The 24,924-nt window shown below is 41.2% G+C and overlaps 1 protein-coding gene and 1 pseudogene across 2 annotated transcripts in view; one reads left to right on the forward strand and one right to left on the reverse strand.

The window, feature by feature from the left end:
* The window catches only part of ZMYM2 (zinc finger MYM-type containing 2), a 195,208-nt gene that overhangs the window by 9,280 nt on the left and 161,004 nt on the right, over nucleotides 1-24,924 (forward strand). The window lies entirely within an intron of this gene.
* Nucleotides 13,840-14,079, reverse strand: LOC103302379 (cyclin-dependent kinases regulatory subunit 2-like; annotated as a pseudogene).

Consider the following 24,924-nt stretch of genomic DNA (forward strand, 5'->3'; position numbering starts at 1 on the left):
TAATTCCTGACCTTTACTTGTGGTAAATAAATAATAAAAAACATAAAGCACATATGTCACATATGTACATACGTTGAAATGACGGAACTTTTTTTTTTTTTAATAAAATACTGTAAATGGGAGATGGCGACATAACCATGAAACAACTTAAGTTGAGTCTGACGTAACCTGAGGACTGCCTGTATATAAATTTCTTAAAATTTACCAAGGTTTTCACTTAAAATAAGTAAATTTTGTTGTATGCAAATTATCTTCTCTATATATAAAAACCTAAGCGACTGGCTTACTATCCGGTAGCTATGATGTGCACTGACCACCAAGGGGCAGATGCTCAATGCAGGAGCAGGAACCACAGGCATGGAAACATGGAACAGACTGATGAATCTCAGAGGGAAGGGGGGAGGGCGGGAAGAGATTAACCAAAGATCTTATATGCATTCTAGAGTTCCAGTGCACGGATGCGTGCTCCGGTGGGGTCCCTCAGCCTGGCCTGCGGGGATTGGGCCAAAACCAGCCTGGTACACAGATTTGTGCACTGGTTGGGTCCCTTGGCCTGGCTTGTGGGGATTGGCCGAAACTGGCTATATGACATCCCCTGAGCGTCCCAGATTGCTAGAGGCGCTGGCCAGGCCGAGGGACCCCACCAGTGTATGAATCTGTGCACCAGGTCTCTAGTGCAGGGGTCCTCAAACTTTTTAAACGGGGCCAGACTATAGTTTTAAAAAAATTATGAACAAATTCCTATGCACACTGCACATATCTTATGTTGAAGTAAAAAAACAAAACGGCAAAAACACCTGCATGTGGCCCGCGGGCCGTAGTTTGAGGACGCCTGCTCTAGTGCCTCAATAAAACTTTTGTTCTACTATTTACCAGTTGGTGATGTCTGATGAGTCATTTAACCTTTGAGTCTTATTTTATTCATTTGACATAAGAGTACAGTAATGCCTGCTTTCCTAAACTTGCATAGGAGTTTAGGATTAACAATAATATAGGCTATGTGACTGGCCAATAGTAGTTGCTCAGTTAATAGCAGCTACAATTATCTGTATGGACCAAACGTGAATTTGTTGCTACCACTGGTACAGTAAACTCACTGAATGCTCATCTGATAGTAGGGAGAAGGATTATATCTTCCTCTTGACCAGCTCCTCACTGCTGTCTCCTTTATTGCTCTAAAAGTGGGCTAAAGTGCTCTATTTTCCAGAATCTCTGCATCTTTCCAAACTCAAAAACTTCTTCCTTTTCCCAGCCTTTTCAAAAGTTTACTGACTTGTCATACCAAATCTGCTCCTTTAGGTCACTAGTGACTTTGCCAAATCTTTTTTTTTTTAAATATATTTTTATTTATTTCAGAGAGGAAGGGAGAGGGAGAAAGCGATAGAAACATCAATAATGAGAGAGATCATTGATAGGATGCCTCCTGCACACCCCACTACTGGGGATTGAGCCCTCAACCTGGGCATATGCCCTTGACCGGAATCGAACCAGGGACCTTTCAGTCTGCAGGCTGACACTCTATCCACTGAGCCAAACCGGCTAGGGCTATTGCCAAATCTTTTAAGTGCCTATTTTTGTCTTGATTCTGTAACACTTGAAATTTATTATATTCCTCGAAACTCTCCTGACTGCTGGGACTTTGAACTTAACATGGTCTTATTCTTATACTTCTCACCATCTCCTTCACTTCTCCAATTGTTGAGAACTTTAAGTGTCCTTTATTTCCTGTTATTCATCTATCTCCTGTTTTATACTTAACCATAGTTTATTTTGTTAGAAAATAGGGAGTTATATGTATTTACAAGGCACTTGTACCCTATCCCTTAGTTCAGTCTACAGCCAGATTAATTTTTTTTCTAAATCCCAGTCTGAACTCATTGTATCACTTACTTTGCAAAATCTTGAGGGCCCTAGCTGGTGTGGCTCAGTTGGTTGGGTGTCATCTGTTCACTGAAAGGTTGCGGGTTCAATTCTCAGTCACGGCACATGCCCAGGTTGTGGCTTGATCTCCTGTAGGGGTCGTGCAGGAGGCAGCTGATCAGTGTTTCACTCTCACATTGATGTTTCTCCCTCCCTCTCCCTTTCTGTCTCAAAAACAAACAAACACAAAAACTTTACCCACCCCCCCCCAAAAAAAACCCCAAAAAACTCAAGTGATTGTATTTGGCTTATGAAAAAAAGGACAAACTAGCTTGTACGTAAAACCCTTAAAAATAAGTTTTTAGGTAGTTTCTCAGTTTGGGGGAGAAAATCTGTAAATGAATAAATACAAATAATGAAACATAATAGGCAATATACAGAAATAAATAGTTGTATGCCTATCAGGACAGTTCTGAAGATTATTTTGGTTATAAAATTAAAACATGCTCTTAAAATCTTCAAGTAGTGCCCTAACCAGTTTGGCTTAGTGGATAGAGCATCAGTATGAAGAGTCACGGGTTCAATTCTGGTCAAGGCTTTGTGCAGGCTTTACCCCAGCCTGGGTCGAGGTGCATGTGGGAGGCAACCAGTTGATGTTTCTCTCTCCACCTTCCTTCCATTCACTCTAAAAATCAATGGAAAAAATGTCCTCGGGGTGAGGATTAACAAAAAAAATTAAAAATCTGTAAGTAGCCGAGACCGGTTTGGCTCAGTGGATAGAGCGTTGGCCTGCGGACTGAAAGGTCCCAGGTTCGATTCCGGTCAAGGGCATGTGCCTTGGTTGCGAGCACATCCCCGGTAGAGGGAGTGCAGGAGGCAGCTGGTCGATGTTTCTCTCTCATCGATGTTTCTGGCTTTCTGTCCCTCTCCCTTCCTCTCTGTGAGAAGTCAATAAAATATATTAAAAAAAAATCTATAAGTAATAAAGTAATATGTGACATGGTAAAGAAAAGTTGCTCACAATCCATTTCTTTTGAGACCAATGTTTACATTTGCAAATATATTCCTAGGATTTTCCCTGGTTATCTACACTAATAAAAGAGTAAGATTCAAATTGACCGTACCTTCGCGACACCAGCCAATCAGGAGTGAGTATGCAAATTAACCCAACAAAGCTGGTGGGTTAATTTGCACATGCAGGTGCCGAGTGGCTGGGGGCGGGGCAGGATGCTTGCGTGGTCACCATAGCGACGCTGCAGACGTTCTGCACCACCCCAGCCACTCGGGGCCTCTGGGCAGCATGGGAAGGCAGAAAGGCGGTTCCAGGCCGGAGCAAAAAGGCAGCTCCGGCCAGAGCAAAGGCTGTGCCGGCAGCCAGGGGAAGGAAGGGCCATTCTTGCATGAATCCTTGTGCATCGGGCCTCTAGTCATACGAATACTTTGCATATAGGTTATTGTCCGCAATTGACATTTTTATTTTCAAATGTACTGTGTGTTTTAAAGAATACAGTGTGTTTCCTTTTTTAATCCTCACCTGAGGATATATTTAAAAAAGATATTTTATAGTTGTTTTATAGAGAGGAAGGGAGAGGGATAGAGAGTTAGAAACATCAATGAGAGAGAAACATCGATCAGCTGCCTCCTGCACACCCCCTACTTGGGATGTGCCTATAACCAAGGTATATGGAATTGAACCTGGGATCCTTTAGTCCGCAGGCCAACGCTCTGTCCACTGAGCCAAACTGGTTAGGGCAGCAATTGACATTTTTGATGCAAGTCTGATATTCTTGTGATCCTTCCCTGTCCTTATAGATTGTAAAAGTATTCAGTTGATTAATGTTTGTATTCTCTTGGTCAGTGTATGAGATCACTTCACAAGTCTTAGAGTTCTATATGATTAAGGAATGATGTGGTATAATGAAAGGTATGTAGACTTTAGGTACATACTTATTTTGCTGCCTGTATGCCAGGTGTATGCCATAGGAAAGTTATCTGATAACAAAATAGTTTACTCATATGCAAAATGGGGTCATAATATATTTAAGATATGCATTATAAGGTACATGTTAAGGGAGTTTTGATGAGCCTGGTACAATCCTATCTAATAATAGACAAATATGCAAATTTACCATACCTCCGACACACCCACAACCCACGCCCACCATCCATTCAGAGCGAGTATGCAAATTAACCCAAACCAAGATGGCTATAGCCACAGAGAGCAAGGTTTCCTAGGTAACAGAGGAAGCCAAGCTTTCCGCCTGCCCTTGCCAGGCCTAAGCCTCCACTCAAGCTACAAAGTTTCAATTACAGAAGGTAAACAAATTCAATCAAATGGCGGCAGAATGGAGCTTGAGAGAGCAGGCCAGGGTTGCTGCCGGCAACAGGGGAAGCAAAGCTTTCCGAACACCCTGGCCAGGCCCACCCGCTTAAGGCAACAAAGTTTCAATTATAACCCCAACAGAAATGGCTGCTGGCCTCGGAGGGAGCCCCAGGCTTGGCTCCGCTCCAGGCTACAAAGTTTCAATTGTAGAAGGAAAATAAATTCCAGATACCAGGGCCTCTGCTTGGGTTGCCAGGGGGCGTGGCCGGCCTGCAAACCACCACAGGCCCCTCGCTCAGGCCGCCCCACACCCCAAGGGAACCCCCACCTGATCTGGGACACCCTTCAGGGCAAAGCAGCTGGCCCCCACCCCTGTACCAGGCCTCTATCCTATCTAATAAAAGAGTAATATGCAGATTGATCATCACTGCAACAAACAATATAGCTGCCTCCATGTGGTCAAAGATCCTGCCCCTATGTGGACACAAGATGGCCACCACAAGATGGCCAGCAGGAGAGGGCAGTTGGGAGGCACCCGGCCTTCAAGGGAGGGAAGTTGGAGGTGATCAACCCTGCAGGAGAGAGCAGTTAGGGGTGACCAGGCCGACAGAGGAGGGAAGTTGGGGGCAAACAGGCTGGCAGCAGAGTGGTTAGGGGGGGTAATCAGGCTGGCAGGCAGAAGCGGTTAGGGGCAATGAGGAAGGCAGGCAGGCAAGCAGTTGGGAGCCAGCAGTCCTGGATTGTGAGAGGGATGTCCGACTGCCCGTTTAGGCCCGATCCCAGGGATCGGGCCTAAACGGGCAGTTGGACATCCCTCGAGGGGTCCCAGATTGGAGAGGGCACAGGCTGGGCTGAGGAACAACCCCCCTCCGTGCATGAATTTTGTGCACTGGGCCTCTAGTATATCTATAAATGGTAATTATTATTGTATTAGATGCAGGATGAAATTGAGAGACAAAAAAGTAGAACTCAAGTTATGAGGAGATGAATAAAGGAGAGAAATGAAATAAGACTTACTGAGAACCTTTGCTTCAGAGCTTTTCATACTTAGATGATTAAAAAATGTAAATTTCATCGAATTGTAAATGATAGGACATACTGTTTACTTTTTGAAATTTGTTCATTAGGACTGAAAAAACAGATTTTCTGTGGTGTATATTGTATGTTCTTTTTGTATTACTTTGATTTTTAAGATCAATAAGTAAAAATATGAAGAACATATCTCTGGGAAAAATTGTCATGAGTTTTGAGTCTTATGAAATGGAGGTGATGCATTTTTATATAGTAACTAGTGGCCCAGTGCATGGATTCGTGCACATTAAAAGGAAATTAATTAGAATAAATATCACTATTCGTCATTTCTCTGTAATAGAAGTGTCAGAGATGAAAGAAAATTAGTAAAACATATGAAAATAACAAATTGATTAATAATAACATGATATAACAATAACAAAGACATGATATAAAAACAACATTGATTAAAAACAATGACTGATAAATTGATTAAACTTATTCTAATATCTCCCTGTATACCACATTAAGAGTAAGAACACTTTCTTTTTTAACCTTTTGCACTCAGATGTCGAGTGTGACTCGACATGGTTAGCATTAGAATAAAGGAATCGAGAGAAAAGCAAGCGAGTGCAAAGGGTTAAATATATTTTTATTGATTTTTTTACAGAGAGGAAGGGAGAGGGATAGAGAGTTAGGAACATCAATGAGAGAGAAGCATTGATCAGCTGCCTCCTGCACACCCCCCACTGGGGATGTGCCCGCAACCAAGGTCCATGCCCTTGACTGGAATCGAACCCGGAACCCGTCAGTCCCCAGGCCGACGCTCTATCCGCTCCAGGCTACAAAGTTTCAATTGTAGAAGGAAAATTGTAGAGCCAAACCAGCTAGGGCAAGAGTAAGAACACTTTCAGAGTGTTTGACCAATTTCCTTTGTGATGAAGTATTTACAACGTTAACGCCACACGCTCTTTGAACTCGAGAGAAAGCAACAGATAACTGACCATCCAAAAATGGGTTCAGGTAGGAATATTCCTACTCTGTCTAGAGTTTGTCCTTATGATTTGTTAATAGTCATCGCAAATGCTGGCAATGCGGGAAACGGGAAACTGTCTTCAAATTAATTTAAATCTGAGGCCAGTGTCAGAGGGGACAAATCAATTCTTGGAATCAGAACAACCTTTCCTTCTGCAGATCCTGTTAATACTTCAGCTTCGATTATGTTAGGGCGCATGTGTGAGTCAATGTTTATTTTTTAATTGCCAGTGCGCATCATTTGTATCGGCCAGCCGGTCGGATGGACGTACAATCGTTCACTTAGCCTTTTATATATATAGGTTGTTAATATTGGAGAAATAATTCTTAGTACTTAGTACTTTGAATTTGTAGTCCCATTGGCTTATTGATGCCAATATTGTGTTTCTTTAGGTTAGGTCTTAATCATGGAACTGTTGAACTCACCTAAAGAAGGTTACTACTCTTTTTAAAACACTCTACTTATTTTATCATTTTTAAACACTAGGGAGGATTTGGTATTAAAAACAGTCATTAGCCAAAACCGGTTTGGCTCAGTGGATAGAGCGTCAGCCTGCGGACTGAAGGGTCCCGGGTTCGATTCCAGTCAGGGGCATGTACCTTGGTTGCAGGCACATCCCCATTGGGGGGCGTGCAGGAGGCAGCTGATCGATGTTTCTCTCTCATCCATGTTTCTAACTCTCTATCCCTCTCCCTTCCTCTCTGAAAAATCAATATAATATATTAAAAAAAAAAAGTCATTAAACTAGGTCATAGATTTGGAATACCAAGTATCATAAAAATAAACGAATGTTTATTTCCAAATTAACATACGTATATTGTGCAAATTTACTTTTGCTCTTTTAGTTTTTAAACTATATGTGGAGAAGGAAGTGTGGGTGGCTTTAGCTTCTTTGGTTAAAGGTTAAAAAGGGATAGGGTATGATAACCTTTTATTTTTTAAATATATTTTTATTAATTTCAGAGAGAAAGACAGAATGTGTGAGAGATAGAAACATCAATAATGAGAGAGAATCATTGATTGGCTGCCTCCTGCATGCTTCCCCACTAGGGACTGAGCCAGCAACCCAGGTATGTGCCCTTGACCGGAATCAAACCCAAGACCCTTTAGTTCGCAGGCCAACGCTCTATCCACTGAGCCAAATGGGCTAGGGCAATAACCTTTTATTAGGTACTGATATCAGTCCATGTTATTAGTTACTAGAGGCCCGGTACACAATGCTCCTGCCACCGCTGCTTTGCTTGCCAGCTGTAAACCCGGCTTCTGGCTTAGTGGCGCTCCCCTTGTGGGAGTGCACTGACCACCAGGGGGCCACTCCTGCATTTAGTGTCTGCCCCCTGGTGGGCAGTGCACGTCATTAGCGACTGGTCGTTCTGCCATTCGGTTGATTTGCATATTGGCCTTTTATTATGTAGGATTATATAGGATATAGATTGAATATAGAAGTAATAAAAAATCATGACCAAAAGCAGGGCAAAATATTTTTATTTTTCTTGTTTCATATTTTGAGGAAATTACCCTAATTTCCTATCTTATAATAGAGAAACAGGCTCAAGTGTTAAGTGGTTGTCCTTTAGCACATGGGAAGCGAAGGAGGATAGGATTCAGTTAGGGGGGTGCAGTCGAGGGGTTAGCAGCAATAAGAACATAGGTCTTTGCCCTCATGGAACTTACAGTCCAATAGGGGATACACATTAGAAGAAAACATAGTTATAAATTGAGTGGGTATAGCTGAGGAAGTGTGAGTGATGCTGTGAGTTTATAACAAGAGAGATCTAATGTAGACCAGGGATGGCTTAGTAAAGTGTTTTAGAGGAAGAGATTTCAAGGGAGTGACATTTAGGCTGAGACTAGAAAGAAGTTCAGGAAAGAACATTTCAGGCAGAGAAAGAGTATATACAAAGGGCTTCTGAGATAAGGAGGACCCTTCCACGAACTAAAAGAAGGCTGCTAAACACAGATGCTAATGAGCAAGGTGCAGAAGAGTGGTGCTTAGGTGGAGCGTAGCATATAGTCAGGGATCACATCAGGCAGAAATCAATCTTACAGGTCAGGGGAACAATCTTACGTTTTCTCCTATGTATACTGGAAAGCCATGTGAAAAGTGATTGGGGATCTTAAAGTAATTCAGCAGAAAAATAATAGTTAATTTCTAGGGCTAGAGGAGTGTCAGAGATATAAAAGTGGGAAGTTTCAAGATTTATTTTCGAAGTAGAATAATAGAGTCTTGGGGATGGATGACAAGGCTGTGGATGAAGAAATTAAGAATGAACTCCAGTCTGGCTGCCGTGGCTCAGTGGTCGAGCGTCTACCTATGAACCAGGGTGTCAAGGTTCCATTTCTGGTCGGGGCACATGTCCGGGTTGCGGGTTCGATCCTCAGAGTGGGGCATGCGGGAGGCAGCCCATCGATGATTTTCATCACTGATGTTTCTTTCTCTCCTCCCTTCCTCTCTGAAATACATACAAAATATATTTAAAAAAGTTAAAATTACTTGAAAGTACCTTGGTGTTAAATTTTGGTCCTATGGGAAAAGAGATTATTTTTTACCCCTAGAAATTCTATACCCTAGAGATAACCTGAATGAATTGGTTTATTCATTTATTTATTCGATCAAAAGGGATTTTTGTTTAGACTCTATCATAACCCTTAAGTGGATTTTTAGAATGTTAATTGAGTGATTCCTAGCTTCTAAAGCCAGAGTAGCCTTGTTTCAAATATCTGATAAAAGTATGTTAAGAAAATTGTGTAAGTAGACTATAAGCAATACGAGGGCTTAATCTGTTATATCATCTTTCACTGGTCCCCTGGTCCTTTTCTTCACTTCTCCAGAGATTAGTAGTAGTATCAATTTAGCATGTATTACTGCAAATCCTTTTCTGTTGATATACTATCATGTACCCATAAGAATTTTATAGTAAATTTATGTGTCTTATGTATACTATATGTATTTTTCTACTGCTTTTTTCACTTAGCTGTATGTCTTAGATATTTTTCAGAGTTAGTACATAAAGATCTACTTCCTTTTTTAACTGTTGTGTGACATTTCATGGTATGGATATAACACAGTTTAGACATTTTATTGATGAACTAGAGGCCTGCCTGTACACGAAAATTCGTGCAAGGGTAGGCCTTCCTTCCCCTGGAACCGGCTTTACTCTGGAACCCGGGACCCGGGCTTCCCTCCTCTGGCCACTGGCAGGTACCAGGGACCCGGCTGCCGGCAGGCACCCGGGATCCCGGCTGTTTTTTTCCGGCCGCCCGCAGGCACCCGGGACTGGGGCCGGCTTCCCTCGGACCGCCCGCAGGCACCTGGGACCCGGACCAGCTTCTCTCTAGCCCTGGCTTTGTCAGGAAGGACGTCTGGAATGACATCTGGAAGAGGTCCGGTTTAATTAGCATATTACCCTTTTATTATTATATTTAGTCTATTTTCAATTTTTTGTTACAGATAATATTACATGGAATATATTGTGTAGTAGTTTCTTTGGGTTCATGTGTGTTTTCTCTAGAGGAGATTCTGAGAGTAGGAATTGCTTGCTGACTCAGAGTATATACATATCGTATATTTTAGTAGATATTGCCAAATTGCCTTCTACTAGGCCACTATGCTGACTGCATTTACACTATTTCTTTATGTTCTTGCCAACACTGGATATTATTAAATAGTCAATTTAATTTTGTGTTCTTTTAAAAGTATGAATATCAATTATTATATCTGTTATAACCATATACATTTTATTTTGCATATACATGTATATTTTAAGTTCTCACAGTTGATATTTTTCCATTGATTTTTAGAAAGAGTGGAAGGGAGGGAAGAGTTGGGAAGGAGGGAGGGAGGGAGGGAGGGACAGGGAGAGAGAGAGAGAGAGAGAGAGAGAGAGAGAGAGAGATAGATATGTGAGAGAAGACACATTGATTGGTTGCCTCCCACACTTGCCCTGACCTGGGCCAGGGTGAGCCTCCAATTGAAGTATGTGCCCTTGACCAGGAATCAAACCCGAAAATCTTCAGTCTGTGTGCCGACACTCTTAACCACTAAACCGGCAATCGGACATCTCTCTCACAATCCGGGACTGCTGGCTCCTAACTGCTCGCCTGCCTGCCTGCCTGATCGCCCCTAACTGCCCCCCCCTGTTAGCATGGTCACCCCCAACTCACCCCCCCCCCCCCTGGCCTGGTCGTCCCCAACTGCCCCCCCCTGCCGGCCAGGTTGCCCCTAACTGCCACCCCCCACTGGCCTGGTCGCCCCCAACTGCCCCCCCCCTTGCCGGCCTGGTCACCCCCAGCTGCCCCCCTGCCGGCCTGGTTGCTCCCAACAGCCCCCCCTGCCAGCCTTGCCCCATGCAGCCTGCTGTTCAGTCGTTTGGTCGTCCCTCACTAACCCCCCTGCCGGCCTGGTCACCCCACGCAGCCTGCTGTTTAGTTGTTTAGTCTTCCCTCACTAACCCCCTGCCAGCCTTGTTGCCCCACGCAGCCTGTGTTCTGTCATCCATCTGGTTGTTTCAGTCGTGACGGCCCCTGGCTTTTTATATATTAGGATAGGAAAATTCAGTTCACTATTGCAAGAAATAGGAATAACTATAACAAATATGCAAGATTTTTATGGAGGAAGTTGTAAAATAATAGCATAGACCATACAAGAAAACTGGAATGGAAAGATATGCATACTATGTCTGGATGGAAAGACTTCAATAAGGTAGAGACCCCAATCAAATCCCAGTATATATGCATATGGTACCAAGTAAGGAAAAACAGGCTAAACTGTGAGAAGGAAGTCTCTTTCCTTACCCCCCCTGACCTATCCACACAGTTCTCTTCCCTAGAAGCAAACAACTATTATAATTTTCTTAGATATTTATCTAGAAATATTCTATGCATGCACGTATGTACGTTGTATGTATGTCTCTCTCTGTGTGTGCTTATCCATTGTTCTGTACTTTGTTTGCACTTAATTTATGTGGAGGTTGTTCTATATTAATGTGTAAGTACATGTAGAGCTGCCTGTTTGCAAGGCTTCATAATATTTCATTGTATGTCTTTGTCATTTATTTTATCAGTTGTCTCTTGAGAGACATTTAGGATGTTTCAGACTTTTTATAATGTATATCTTTTTACATTTCATTCTTAAAAACATTAGATAATATGTTTGTAGGAAGGATGCCTAGAAGTGGAATTGCTTGGTCAAAGAAATAATTTTTCAGTTGCCCTCCATAGAATTGTACTAGTTCAGCCTTAGCTGGTTTGGCTCAGTAGATAGATTGGCGGCCTGCAGACTGAAGGGTCTCAGGTGTGATTTCGGTCAAGGGCACGTCTTGGTTGCAGGCTTGATCACTGGTAGAGGGAGATGATTCTCTCGTCATTGGTGTTTCTGTCTCTCTCTCCCTGTCAGAAATCAAGTTGTACCAGTTCATACTTGTTTGCAGTATGAGACTCTCTGTACACAGTTATACCTTTTGATCTTGTGCATGTGGTAAGAGAAAATTGGCAGCAAATATGCATTTTTCTTAAACATTTCACACATTTAAGAGCAGTTGTACTTCCTTTTCTATGGAACTGTTTTCCCTTTTTTTGCCCTTTATTCTCTTTGGTTATTGATTTTATCTCATTGATTCTAGGACCTTTTTGTCTTCAGTTTTTTAGGGTATGGTATGCTTTGCAAATACTTTTTTTGGAGCTAATCATTGTGTATGTTTGTGATATTACCCCCGTATGGATGTCTTCTATTTTTTTTTCTTTAAAAAAAGTTCTGATAAAACATATTAATGTAAAATTTACCATTTTAAGTGTACAGTTCGGTGGTATTAAGTATATTCACAAGTGTTTTGCAAAAATCACATCATCCCAAACAGAAACTACCCATCCTATATAATCCTATATAATAAAAGCCTAATATACTGTGTCCAGTTGTCTGGTCGTCTGTTCAGCCAATCAAAGCATAATATGCTAATGATATGCTAAGGCTGCTTTACTGCTCGCTATGACGTGCACTGACCACCAGGGGGCAGATGCTACGACTGGTAGGTTAGCTTGGACTGAGCGAGACAGGCCGGACATGCACTGGAGCCCTCCTGCAGTTCCTCCCTGGCTGGCCAACCTCCTGCGTCCCTCCCTGGCCCTGATTGTGCACTGGTGGGGTCCCTTGGCCTGGCCTGCGCCCTCTCGCAATCTGGGACCCCTCAGGGGATATTGGAGAGCAGGTTTCAGCCTGATCCCGCAAGCCAGACCAAGGGACCCCACTGGTGCATGAATTTGTGCAGCGGGCCTCTAGTTAGACAATAAAGCCCAATACCTCTTACCCCCAGCTCCTGGTGACCTCTATTCTACCTTTTTATCTCTTATGAATTTGCCTATCCTAAGTACCTCAAATAAGTGGAACCATAAAATATTTGTGTCTGGCTTATTTCACTTAGTCTAATGTTTTCAAAGGTCATCTATGTTGTAGCATAGGTCAGAATTTCTTTTCTTTTTAGGGCTGAATAATCTTCCATTGTATGTGTATACATTTTGTTTTTCCATTTATCTGCCCATTGACATTTTGGTTGTATCTACCTCTTGGTTATGGTGCTATGAACATTAAATGTGCAAAATTCTTTTTGAGATCCTGCTTTCAGTTCTTTGGATACATACCCAGAAATTGCTGGATCTTATGATCATTCAATTTTTAATTTTTTGGGTAACTTCCATACAGTTTTCAATGGCTGCTGCACCTTTTTTACATCCCCACCCACAGTGCACAAGGGATCATGTTTTTTCAAACAACCAACCAATCAACCTTTCGGTTGCTCCTCACTAACCTTGTTGTTTTTGTTTTGATAGTAGCCATCCTAATGGATGTGAAATATTTCCCGTTTTTTTATTTGAATTTCCCTAATGACTAATGATGTTGTGCATCTTTTCATCTGCTCATTGGTCATTTTTATATTTTCTTTGTGGTTGGGCAAGTATCTGTTTAAGTCTTTTGCCCATTTTTGTTTTGTTGTTGAGTTGTAAGAATTCTTTACATACTCTGGATATATATTAATCCCTTATCCGATATTTGTATGCTAATATTTTCTCTGATTCTGTGGGTTGTCTTCTATTCTCTGATACAGTGTTCTTTGCACAAAACTTAAAATTTTTTTTCCAGCTTTCTATTTTTGTATGTTTTTCTATTACTAACTAGTGTCCTTTCTTTCAGGTTGAACCAATTTCCTTTAACATTTCTTATAAGGCTGGATTAATGATGAACTCCTTTTAACATTTGTTTTTCTGGAAAATTATTTTCTTCAATTTTGAAGGAAAACTTGGTTGGGTGGAGTATTCTTATTTGGCAATATTTTTCTTTCAGCTCAAGTTTTTTTAAAAACGCAACATATAAACTTTTTAAACATCAGTAACTGTTAAAGTCAACCAGGCATTTATATTAAAAGAAAAAGTAAATACAAGAAATTTTATCTTAAACACCTTACAGTAACATATTGTAGTTGCATTTAACTGAGCTCTGTTGCTGTGAAGAATTTAGCTTGTGTACAGGTATGGATAAATGGTTTGTACATTTTCAACTATTCAATGAATACTACTTTATATACACATGTCAATTTAATTGACGATTCCCAGTTATACTTCATTTTTGTTGATCTTTTGGAAGAGGTCGTCTAAAGAGAAGAATATGTGGTTCTGCTTCATGAATCATGTAATGAACCCAGCCTGGTCTCTGGTGGACACCAAGTCTCCTCCACTCCTCTTCTGACATCAGAACGGTTTTTAGGTACTTACTTGGAAAGTTCTCTGGGTAACATGACATGCCACCACTTGTAGTGCTAGTTGAAGTGTTTGTCCAGTAGTAGATCTGCTTGTGGCCCATCCTGCCAGCAGGTGAGCAGTGTAGAGGGGAAGCAACAGGATGGGAAGAGTCAGGCCAATGCAACAAATCGACTACCTTAGCACAAAATTTTGAAATTTGGTTTCTAGTTTATTTTTTCTTTTGTTGCCTATGCGTTTGATGCCATATCCAAGAAATCATTGCCAAATCCAGTGTCATGACACTTCCTCTATGTTTTCTACTAAAAGATATTTATAGTTTAAGTTCTTAAATGTAAGTCTTTGATCTATTTTGACTTAATTTTTGTATGTGGTGTAAGGTAAGGGACCTAATGAATTCTTCTGTTGCAACGATTGCCCTTTACTCATTTAATGGTCTTAGCACCCTTATTAAATCGTTTGACCAAATATCTTAGGAAGTGTTTCTGAGCTTTGTATTTCATGCTATAATTTGTCTGTATACTAGTATATGTCTTTATGTCAGTATCATGGTGTTTTGACTTACTGTAGCTTGGTAGAAAGTTTTTTTTTTTTTTTACTTTAAATCTTTATTGTTCAGATGATTACAGATGTTCCTCTTTTTCCCCCCATAGCTCCCCTCCACCCGGTTCCCACACCACTCCAGGCCTCCCCTGCTCCTGCCCCCACTGACCTCGTCCATAGGTATAAGTAAGCTCTTTGTCCAATCTCTTCCCGCACCCCCACAACCCCTTGCACCCGAGAATTGTCATTCTGCTCCCTTTCCATGCCCCTGATTCTATTACTTTCACCAGTCTGTTCTGTTCATAAGGTTTTTTATTCATTTGATTTTTAGGTTCACTTGTAGATAGATATGTATTTGTTATCACTTTGTTGTTCATAATTTTTTGTCTTTGCCTTTTTCTTCTTCTTTCTTTTCTTAGAGAATACCCTTCAGCATTCTCCTATATAATAAAGAAGTAATATGAAAATTGACCATCACTCCAACACACAAGATGGCTGCCCCCATGTGGTCAAAGATGGCTGCCACAAGATGGCCAGTAGAGGAGGGCAGTTGTGGGCGATCAGGCCTGCAGAGCAGGGCAGTTGAGGGGGACCAGGCCTGCAGGGGAGGGCAGTTGGGGGGACTAGGCCTATAGGGGAAGGCAGTTGTGGGGGACCAGGCTTGCAGGGGAGGGCAGTTCGGGGGGACTAGGCCTGCAGGGCCAGGGCAGTTAAGGGTGACCAGGCCGGTAGGGGAGGGCAGTTAGGGGCAATTGGGCCATCAGGGGAGCAGTTAGGCATCGATCAGGCTGGCAGGGGAGTGGTTAGGGGGTGATGAGGTTGGAGGGCACAAGTGGTTAGGGGCAATCAGGCAGGCAGGCAGGCGAGCAGTTGGGAGCCAGCAGTTCTGGATTGTGAGAGGGCAGTTGGACATCCCTCGAAGGGTCCCAGATTGGAGAGGGTGCAGGCTGGGCTGAGGGACACCCTCCTCCCCTGTGCACGTATTTCGTGCACTGGACCTCTAGCTTCATATAATCCTGGTTTGGTGGTGATGAACTCCTTTAGCTTTTTCTTGTCTGTGAAGCTCTTGATCTGATCTTCAATTCTAAATGATAGCTTTGCTGGATAGAGTAATCCTGGTTGTAGGTTCTTGCTATTCATCACTTTGTATATTTCTTGCTACTCCCTTCTGGCCTGCATAGTTTCTGTTGATAAATCAGCTGACAGTCATATGGGTACTCCCTTGTGGGTAACTAAGTTTTTCTCTTGCAGCTTTTAAAAAAATATATATTTTATTGATATTTTACAGAGAGGAAGGGAGAGGGAGAGAGAGAAACATTGATGAGAGAGAAACATCAATCAGCTGCCTCCTGCACACCCCTCACTGGGGATGTGCCCGCAACCAAGGTACTTGCCCTTGACCGGAATCGAACCTGGGACCCTCAGTCCGCAGGCCGATGCTGTATACACTGAGCCAAACCCGTCAGGGCTCTCTTGCTGCTTTTAAGATCCTCTCTTGTCTTTCACCCTTGGCATTTTAATTATGATGTGTCTTGGTGTGGTCCTCTTTGGATTCCTTTTGTTTGGGGTTCTGTGCGCTTCCTGGACTTGTAAGTCTATTTCTTTCACCAGGTAGGGAAAGTTTTCTGTCATTATTTCTTCTAATCAGTTTTCAATATTTTGCTCTCTCTCTTCTTCTGGCACCCCCTTAATTCGGACATTGGTACCTTTGAAGTTGTCCCAGAGGCTCCTTGCACTATCTTCATATTTTTGGATTCTTTTTTCTTTTTGTTTTTCCGGTTGGGTGTTTTTTGCTTCTTCGTATTTCAAATCTTTAACTTGATTCTTGGGATCCTCTAGTCTGCTATTGAATCTCTGTATATTATTTTTTATTTCAGTCAGTGTATGCTTAATTTCTGATTGGTCCTTTTTCATATCCTTGAAGGTCTCACTAAATTTCTCGGAGGTTTCTAGAAGATTCTTGAGTAACCTTATAACCGTGATTTTGAACTCTATATCCCGTATTTTGTTCATCCATTTCTTTAATTTTTGACTTGTTTCTTTGTCTCCGCATTTTGGCTGCCTTGTGTTTGTTTCTATGTATTGGCTAGCTGCTAAGTCTCCTTGAGTTGATAGAGAGGCCTTGTGTGCTAGGTCTCCTATATGGCCCAGTGGCTCAGTCTTTCCAGTCACTTGAGGTGGATGCTCTTGGTGCACCCCTTTGGGCTGTTTGCAGTCTTTTTGTAGTTAAGCCTTGATTGCTGTTGGTATCACTGGGAGGAATTGACCACTAGGCCAATTGGCTGTGATGAACAGCTGTGTCCACACTGGAAGATCTGTTGTGCAGGAGACACCCTTATGAGGCAGGACTTGCTTCAGTAGGACTATGGTGATCACTGAGTCTGCCCCTTGAGCGTGTCTCTTATGGATGTGAAGAGTTGTAATCCAGTATCTTCTCACTCTGATCACTGTGGGTACACTGGCTCTTGGATCTCCAAGGAGGTGCAAAGTCAGCCACTGTCTGGGGCCGCCCAGCAGGAACTACAGAGATATCTTCAGATTCTTCCTCTTTGTATGGGGTTTGGAAGTGCCCAGATGAGGCCCAGCTGTGAAGCAAGGCAGACTGCTGCTGCTGGGATTTGGGCCTTGTTTTGGAAGCTCTGGGGCTCTCTGATCCAGCTGCAGTTTGACAGGTTTTAGTTGGAGAAAGTACTGGCCATTCACATTCAAAAGCCACTGTGCACAGCTTGGGTGGGGTTGTAAATTGGGTGGGGCAGCGTCTCTGGGCATCACCAGGGCGGAGCAAACAGCCCTGCACCGGAGAGGTCTCTGGCTCTCTGGGCCCCATGCCCCCATGCATGAACAATGATTGCTGCCAGCACCTCTGAGAGAACGCCACCCTCGCGTTCCTGTCCGCATGCCAGACAGTCCAGTCTCTCCCCATATGTGTCTGGATCCCCCAGAGTCTTGCCTGGAACTGGAGTTCAGAGCAGTCGGAAGCTTGTATCTCCCTCCCGATTAAAAGAGCAGCACATCCAGGTGCCAGCATTTTCCGCGCCTCCGCACCTCTTACCAGTCTCAATGCACTTTCTTCACCTCTCTAGTTGTGGAACTTCCAGTCAGCCGGCTTTCCCGTGGTTCTGGGTGGTAGTTGTTCTGCCTTTTAGTTGTAATTTTGATGTGGTTGTGAGAGTCAGCAGGTATAGATGTTTACCTATGCCGCCATCTTGGTTCTCCCAGTAGAAAGTTTTGAAATCAGGAATTCTGAGACCCCCTCTTGCTTTGTTTTCTTTTTCAAGATTTTTGTCCCTTGACATTTTATGTGGATTTCAGGATGAGATTTCCACTCTGCCAAAACATGCTTTGGGTCTTGATAAGGATTGCATTGAATCTGTAGTTTGCTCTGGAGGTAGTATTGTCTTTTTAACAATATTTATCATGTAATCCATGAACATGGGATTTCTTTCCAATTATTTGTATCTTCAATTTCTTTCAGCAGTGTTTTATAGTTTTCATTGTGCAAGTGTTTCAACCTTTTTGTTTAATTTATTTTGATGTATTCTTTTAAATGAATTGCTTTAACCCTTTGCACTTGCTTGCTTTTTTCTCGATTCCTTTATTCTAATGCTAACCGTGTCGAGTCACACTCGACATCTGAGTGCAAAAGGTTAATATTTTTGAATTGTTCATTATTGTATAGAAATGCAACTGATTTTTGCATTTAAAAATTATAAAAATGTTTTTATTGATTTCAGAGCGGAAAGGAGAGGGAGAGAAAGAGAGATAGAAACGTCAATGATGAGAGAATCATTGATAGGGTGCCTCTTTTTATTTTTTTTTTTTTTAAAAAATATATTTTATTGATTTTTTACAGAGAGGAAGAGAGAGGGACAGAGAGTTAGAAACATCGATGAGAGAGAAACATCGATGAGCTGCCTCTTGCACACCCCCTACAGGGGATGTGCCCGCAACCAAGGTACATGCCCCTAACCGGAATCGAACCTGGGACCCTTGAGTCCGCAGGCCGACGCTCTATCCACTGAGCCAAACCGGTTTCGGCTATTTTTTTATTTATTTATTTTTGATAGGGTGCCTCTTGCACACCCCCCTACTGGGGATCAAGCCTGCAATCCAGGCATGTGCCCTGACTGGGAATTGAACTTCATGACCTCCTGGTTCATAGATCACATGGGCCGGGTTGGATTTTTGCATGTTTTTGTATTCTGAAACTGCTTGTATGTTTTCTACATATAAGATCATGTCATCTGCAGAGATAATTTTAACTTTTATATTTTTCTCTCATTTGGAAGCCTTTAGTCTGGTTTTTTTTTTTTTTTTACCTAATTAATCTGGCAAGGACTCCCAGTACTGTGTTGAGTTAGAGTGGTAAAAGTAGGCATCTGTGCCTTGTTCTTAATCTTAGAGGCAAAGCTTTTGGTTTGTACCACTGACTATGACGTTAACTGTGGGTTTTTCCATGTGTGACCTTTATCGTGTTGCAGAAATTGTCTTCTCTTCCTAGTTTATTGTTTTTATCATGTAAGTATTTTGACAAACAGTCTCTGCCCCCTCCCCATCTAGATGATCAGGTGTTTTTACCCCTTTAGTCCATTACTTTGATTTCCTTATATTGAACTGCCAAAACATTTTGGGATAAATCCCACTTAGTCAGTATATAATCTTACCATGCTTCTGAATTTGGTTAGCTACTTTTGTTGAGGATCTTTACATCTCTATTCATGAGTAATATTGGCCTGTAGTTTTCTTGTAATGTCTTCATCTGAATTTGGTATCAGGTTAATGCTGGTCCCATAGAATGAGTTAGGAAATGTTTATTCCTTTCTAGTTTTTTGGAAAGAATTTGAGAGGGATCAGTGTGAATTCTTTTTTAAATATTTGGTAGCATGTACCAGTGAAGCCATCTGTTCCTGGGCCTTTCTTTGCTGGGAGATTTTTTTTCTCAAAGATGTTTTTTTTAAAAAAAATTGATTTGAGAGAGATAGAGAGAGAGAGAGAGAGAGAGAGAAGAGAGAGAGAGAGAGAGAGAGAAACATCATTTGGTTGCATTCTGCATGTGCTCTGACCAGAAATTGAACCCATAACCTGGGTATATGCCCTGACTAGGAATCTGACCGGTGATCTTTTGGTGCACGAGGAGATGCTCAACCAACTGACCCACAATAAACAGGGCTGCTGGGAGATTTTTTAAAAAAAATTATTTTATTAATATATTTTATTGATTTTTTTACAGAGAGGAAGGGAGAAGGATAGAGAGTTAGAAACATCGATGAGAGAGAAACATCGATCAGCTGCCAAGGTACATGCCCTTGACCAGAATCAAACCTGGGACCCTTCAGTCTGCAGGCTGATGCTCTCTCACTGAACCAAACCAGTCAGGGCACTGCTGGGAACAGATTTTGTATTTTATTGACTAAGTTTTTAAAGTTTGTGCATGTCTAGGAGTTTGAATATTATTATCATGGTTATCCAATTTGTTGGCATACAGTTGCTTACTGTATTTCCTTATGATTTTGTTTATTGCTGTAAAATTGATAGTGATGTCCTATTTTCATCCTGATAATTGAGATTTTTTTCTTAGATTAAGGATTTGTTTACTTATTTAAATAATTGTTTGTTATTGAAAGTATCACATGACCCGTTATTTCCCCCAATTGATCCCCTCCAGCCCTCCCCTACCCCTGTGCCAAGCCCTCACTGCCCTGTTGTCTCTGTCCATAGGCCGTGCTTACCTTCTATATATATAAAAGCCTAAGCAACCAGCTGACCGGCCGACTGGCCAGTAGCTATGATGTGCACTGACCACCAGGGGCAGACGCTCAATGCAGGAGCGGAAACCACAGGCATACAAACATGGAACAGATTGATGAATCTCAGAGGGAAGGAAGGAGTGGGGAGGGCGGAAGGGATTAACAGAAGATCTTATACTATACTAGAGGCCCTGGTCCCTTGCCCTGGCCTGTGGAGATCAGGCTGAAACTGGCTCTCTGACATTTCCTGAGGGGTCCCGGATTGTGAGAGGGCGCAGGCCAGGCCAAGGAACCCTACCGATGCACGAATCCATGCACCAGGCCATTGTATGCATACAAGGTCTTTGATTGATTACTTCCCATCTTTCCACCCTCCCCCGCCTTCCCTGCGAGATTCTATACTCTTTTCCATGCTTCTATGTCTCTGGATCCACTCCATTCATCAATTTATTTTGTTATTTATGTTCCACATATAAGTGAGATCATGTGATACTTGTCATTCTCTAACTGACTTATTTCACCTAGCATGATACTCTCTAGGTTCCTCTATGCTGTCTCAAAGGGTAAGAAATCCTTTTTACTGCTGCATAGTATTCCATGGTATAAATGTACCACAGCTTTTTTATCCACTCATCTACTGATGGGCACGTGGGCTGTTTCCATATCTTAGCTATTGTAAATTGTGGTGCTATGAACATAGGGGTGCATACATTCTTTCTGATTGGTGTTCTGGTTTCTTAGAATATATTCCTAGAAGTGGGATCTCTGGGTCAAATGGCAGTTGCATATTTAATTTTTTGAGGAAACTCATACTACTTTCCATAATGGCTGCACCAGTCTGCATTCCTACCAGCAGTGTCCTAGGGTTCCCTTTTCTCCACATCCTCACCAGCACTTGTCACTTGTTGATTTGTTGATGGTAGCCATTCTGACAGTGAGGTGATACTTCATTGTCATTTGAATTGGCATCTCTCTGATGATCAGTGACTTAAACAATTTTTCATATGTCGTGGTCATCTGTATGTGCTCTTTGGAGAAGTGTCTATTTAGGTCCTTTGCCCATTTTTTAAATTGGATTGTTTGTCTTCCTTTTGTTAAGTTGTATGAGTTGCTTATATATTTTGGATATTGACACTTTATCAGATGTATCATTGCGAAATATGTTCTTCCATACTTTGGGCTCTCTTTCCATTTTGTTGATGGTTTCTTTTGCTGTGCAGAAGCTTTTTATTTTGATGTAGTCCCATTTGTTTATTTTCTCCTTAGTTTTCATCGCCCTAGGAGCTGTATCTGTAAACGTATTGCTACGAGAGATGTCTGAGATTTTGCTGCCTTTGACTTCTGGGATTTTTTTTTTTTTTTTTGACTTCTGGGATTTTTATGGTTTCATGACTTAAATTTAAGTAAATCCATTTTGAGTTTATTCTTGTATATGGTATAAGTTTGTGGTCGAGTTTCATTTTTTTTTGCATGTATCTGTCCCATTTTCCCAACATCATTTATTGAAGAGACTGTCCTGACTCCATTGTATGCTCTTGCATCCTTTATCTAATATTTATCAAGCATAATGTCTTGGATCGATTTCTGGGTTCTCTGTTCTGTTCCATTGATCTATATGCCTGTTCTTGTTCCAGTACCAGGCTGTTTTGATTATAGTGGCTTTGTAGTATAACTTGAAATCTGATATTGTGAGTCCTCCAACTTTGTTCTTCTTTCTCAAGATTGCAGCAGCTATTGGGTTTTTTTTTGTTCCATATAAATTTTTGGAGTATTTGTTCTAGATCTGTGAAATACACTTGTTTTTTTAATAGGGATTGTATTGAATCTGTAGATTGCCTTGGATAGTATGGACATTTTAATGATATTCTATCAATCCATGAACATGCTATATTCCTCCACTTGTTTATATCTTCTTTTCTTCTCTCTTTTTTCCCCTCTCTCTTTTTTCTATGTCCTGTAATTTTCCAACTGAAGATCTTTTGCCTTCTGAGTAAGTTTATTCCTAAGTATTTTAATTTTTTTGTTTTTGTTGCAATGGTAAATGGGATTGCTTATTTAGTTTCTCTTTCTGAGAATTTATTATTGGTGTATAAAAACTCCATCAATTTTTGGGTGTTGATTTTGTATTCTGCTACATTGCCAAATTCTTTTATTAAATTTAATAGTTTTTTGGTGGAGTCTTTAGGGGTTTCTATGTACACTATCATGTCATCTGCGAATAATGAGAGTTTTACTTCCTCCTTTCCAATGTGGATGCCTTTTATATCTTGTTGTCTGATTGCTGTGGCTAGGACTTCCAGTACTATGTTGAATAAGAGTTGTGAAAGTGGACAGCCCTGTCTTATTCCTGCTTTTGGGGGAAATGGTTATAGATTTTGCCCATTGAGTATGATGGTTGCTGGAGGTTTGTCATATATGGCCTTTATCATGTTGATGTGTCATGTTTATTGATTGGCGAATATTGTGCCAGTCTTGCATTCCTGGAATAAATCTCAGTTGGTCATGGTATATGATCTTTTTAATATACTGCTAGATCCAATTTGCTAATACTTTGTTGAGGCTTTTAGCATCCATGTTCTTCAGGAATATTGGCCTGTAATTCTCTTTCTTGTAGTGTCTTTATCTGGTATGGGAATTAGGATAATGGTTGCCTCATAAAAAGAGCTTAGAAGTATTCCTTCCTCTTGCATATTTTGGAGAAGTTTGAGTATAGGTGTAAATTCTTTGAATGTTTGGTAAAACTCCCGTGTGAAGCTGTGTGGACTTGGGCTTTTGTTTGCTGGGATTATTTTGATTACTATTCAATTTCATCAGTAGTTATCGGCCTATTCAGGTTTTGTGATTCTTCCTGATTTAGTTTTGGGAGATTGTATTTTTCTAGGAATTTATCTATTTCATCCACATTGTCCAGCTTGTTGGCTATAGTTGTTCACAGTATTTTCTTACAATCCTTTGTATATCTGTGATGTCAGTGGTTACCTCTTTGATTTATTTTCTTGATTTTATTTATTTGGTTCCTGTCTCTTTGTTTCTTGATGAATCTGGTTAATGGTTTGTCAATTTTGTTTATCGTTTCAAAGAATCAGCCCTTGGTTTCATTGATTTTTTTTATTTTTATTTTTTAGTCTCTATGTCATTTATTTCTGCTCTAATCTCTATTATTTCCCTCCTACTTACTCGGGCCCTTTCTTGTTGTTCCCTTTCTAGTTCTTTAAGTTGTAGGGTTTGATAGTTTATTGTTGATTTTCCTTATTTTTTTTTGAGGTAGGCCTGTAGTGTATGTCCTTCCCTCTCAAGCAAGGCTGCTTTTGCTCTTTCCCAGAGATTTTGGGTTGTTGTGTGTTCAATTTCATTTGTTTGTAAGAAGTGTTTGATTTCTTTCCTGATCTCATTGGTAACCAATTCATTGTTTATAACATGCTATTTAGCCTTCATGTATTTGAATGTTTTTGGGTATTTTACTGTAGTTGATTTCTAATTTCATTCACTTTGATCTAAGAGGATGCTTCATGTGATTTCAATCATCTTGAACTTGTAGAGACTTATTTTGTGTCCTAACATGTGGTCTATCTTAGTGAATGATCTATGTGCACTGGAGAAGAATGTATATTCTGCTGCTTTGTGGTGAAATGTTCAATGAATGTCAATTAAATCCTCCAGATCCAGTGTGTCCTTTAGAGTTACTATTTCCTTGTTAATATTTTGCCTGAAAGATCTATCCAGTCAAGTCAGTGAGGTTTTAATGTCCCCTACTATTACTGTATTGTTGTCGATCTCTCCCTTAAAGTCCTGTAGAAGTGTTTTTATATATTTAGGTGCTTGTATATTGGGTGCATGTATGGTTATCAGAATTATATCCTCTTGTTGCATCGATTCCTTTAGTATTATGTAATTGCCTTTGTTGTCTTTTGTGATGGCCTTCATTTTGAAGTCTTATTTTGTCGTCATTAGTATTGCTACTCCAGCTATTTTTATTTTCCATTTGTATGGAACATTTTTTTTAAGTCTCATCACTCTTACACTGTGTATGTCAGATCTCTGGATGGCAGTTAATTTTAAAAAGTAACAGGTCTTGAGAGATTAAAAATGGCGGTGGACTAAGAGGATGCTACATGGAAATGATTCCAGGACCAAACTGGAATTACAACTAAAATGCAGAAAAACTTCTTGAATAATCAACAGAAGACTTGCTGGTGCGAACCCTGATAACTGCAGACCGAAAGTCAAAGAGACTGGTAGGAGAGGCATGAGCATCAAAGGAGTGGCTGGGTTCCCACACACAGCAACTGAAGTTTCGGAGAGATATCTCAGCTGTGGCTGGTTGCCACTGAGAACTCTGGGGTCTAATTCCCAAGCTCAGCCCGCCAGCAGAGAGTACCATAACTGAGAAGGACACCAAAATAACATCTTGCTGGGAAAAGCAGCAGGGTTACTATTTGACAGGGAGATTCGGGTTGATATTCAGGTACCCTCTTTAAGGGTCAATGCACAAAATTCCCTGTGAAGCCTGTCACCATGTGCTCCGACAGAGGGAAGGCAGTGTGGACTATAGCTCTGTGAGTAGAAGCCAGGTTCGGGGGCTCTGGTGTGGAAAGAGCTCAGAAAGCAGACACCCAGTTTTCCTGTGCTGAGTTATTACCTCACACGAGGAGGTCATC

Source organism: Eptesicus fuscus, chromosome 7 (assembly GCF_027574615.1).
Source record: "Eptesicus fuscus isolate TK198812 chromosome 7, DD_ASM_mEF_20220401, whole genome shotgun sequence".
Classification (NCBI taxonomy): Eukaryota; Metazoa; Chordata; class Mammalia; order Chiroptera; family Vespertilionidae; genus Eptesicus; species Eptesicus fuscus.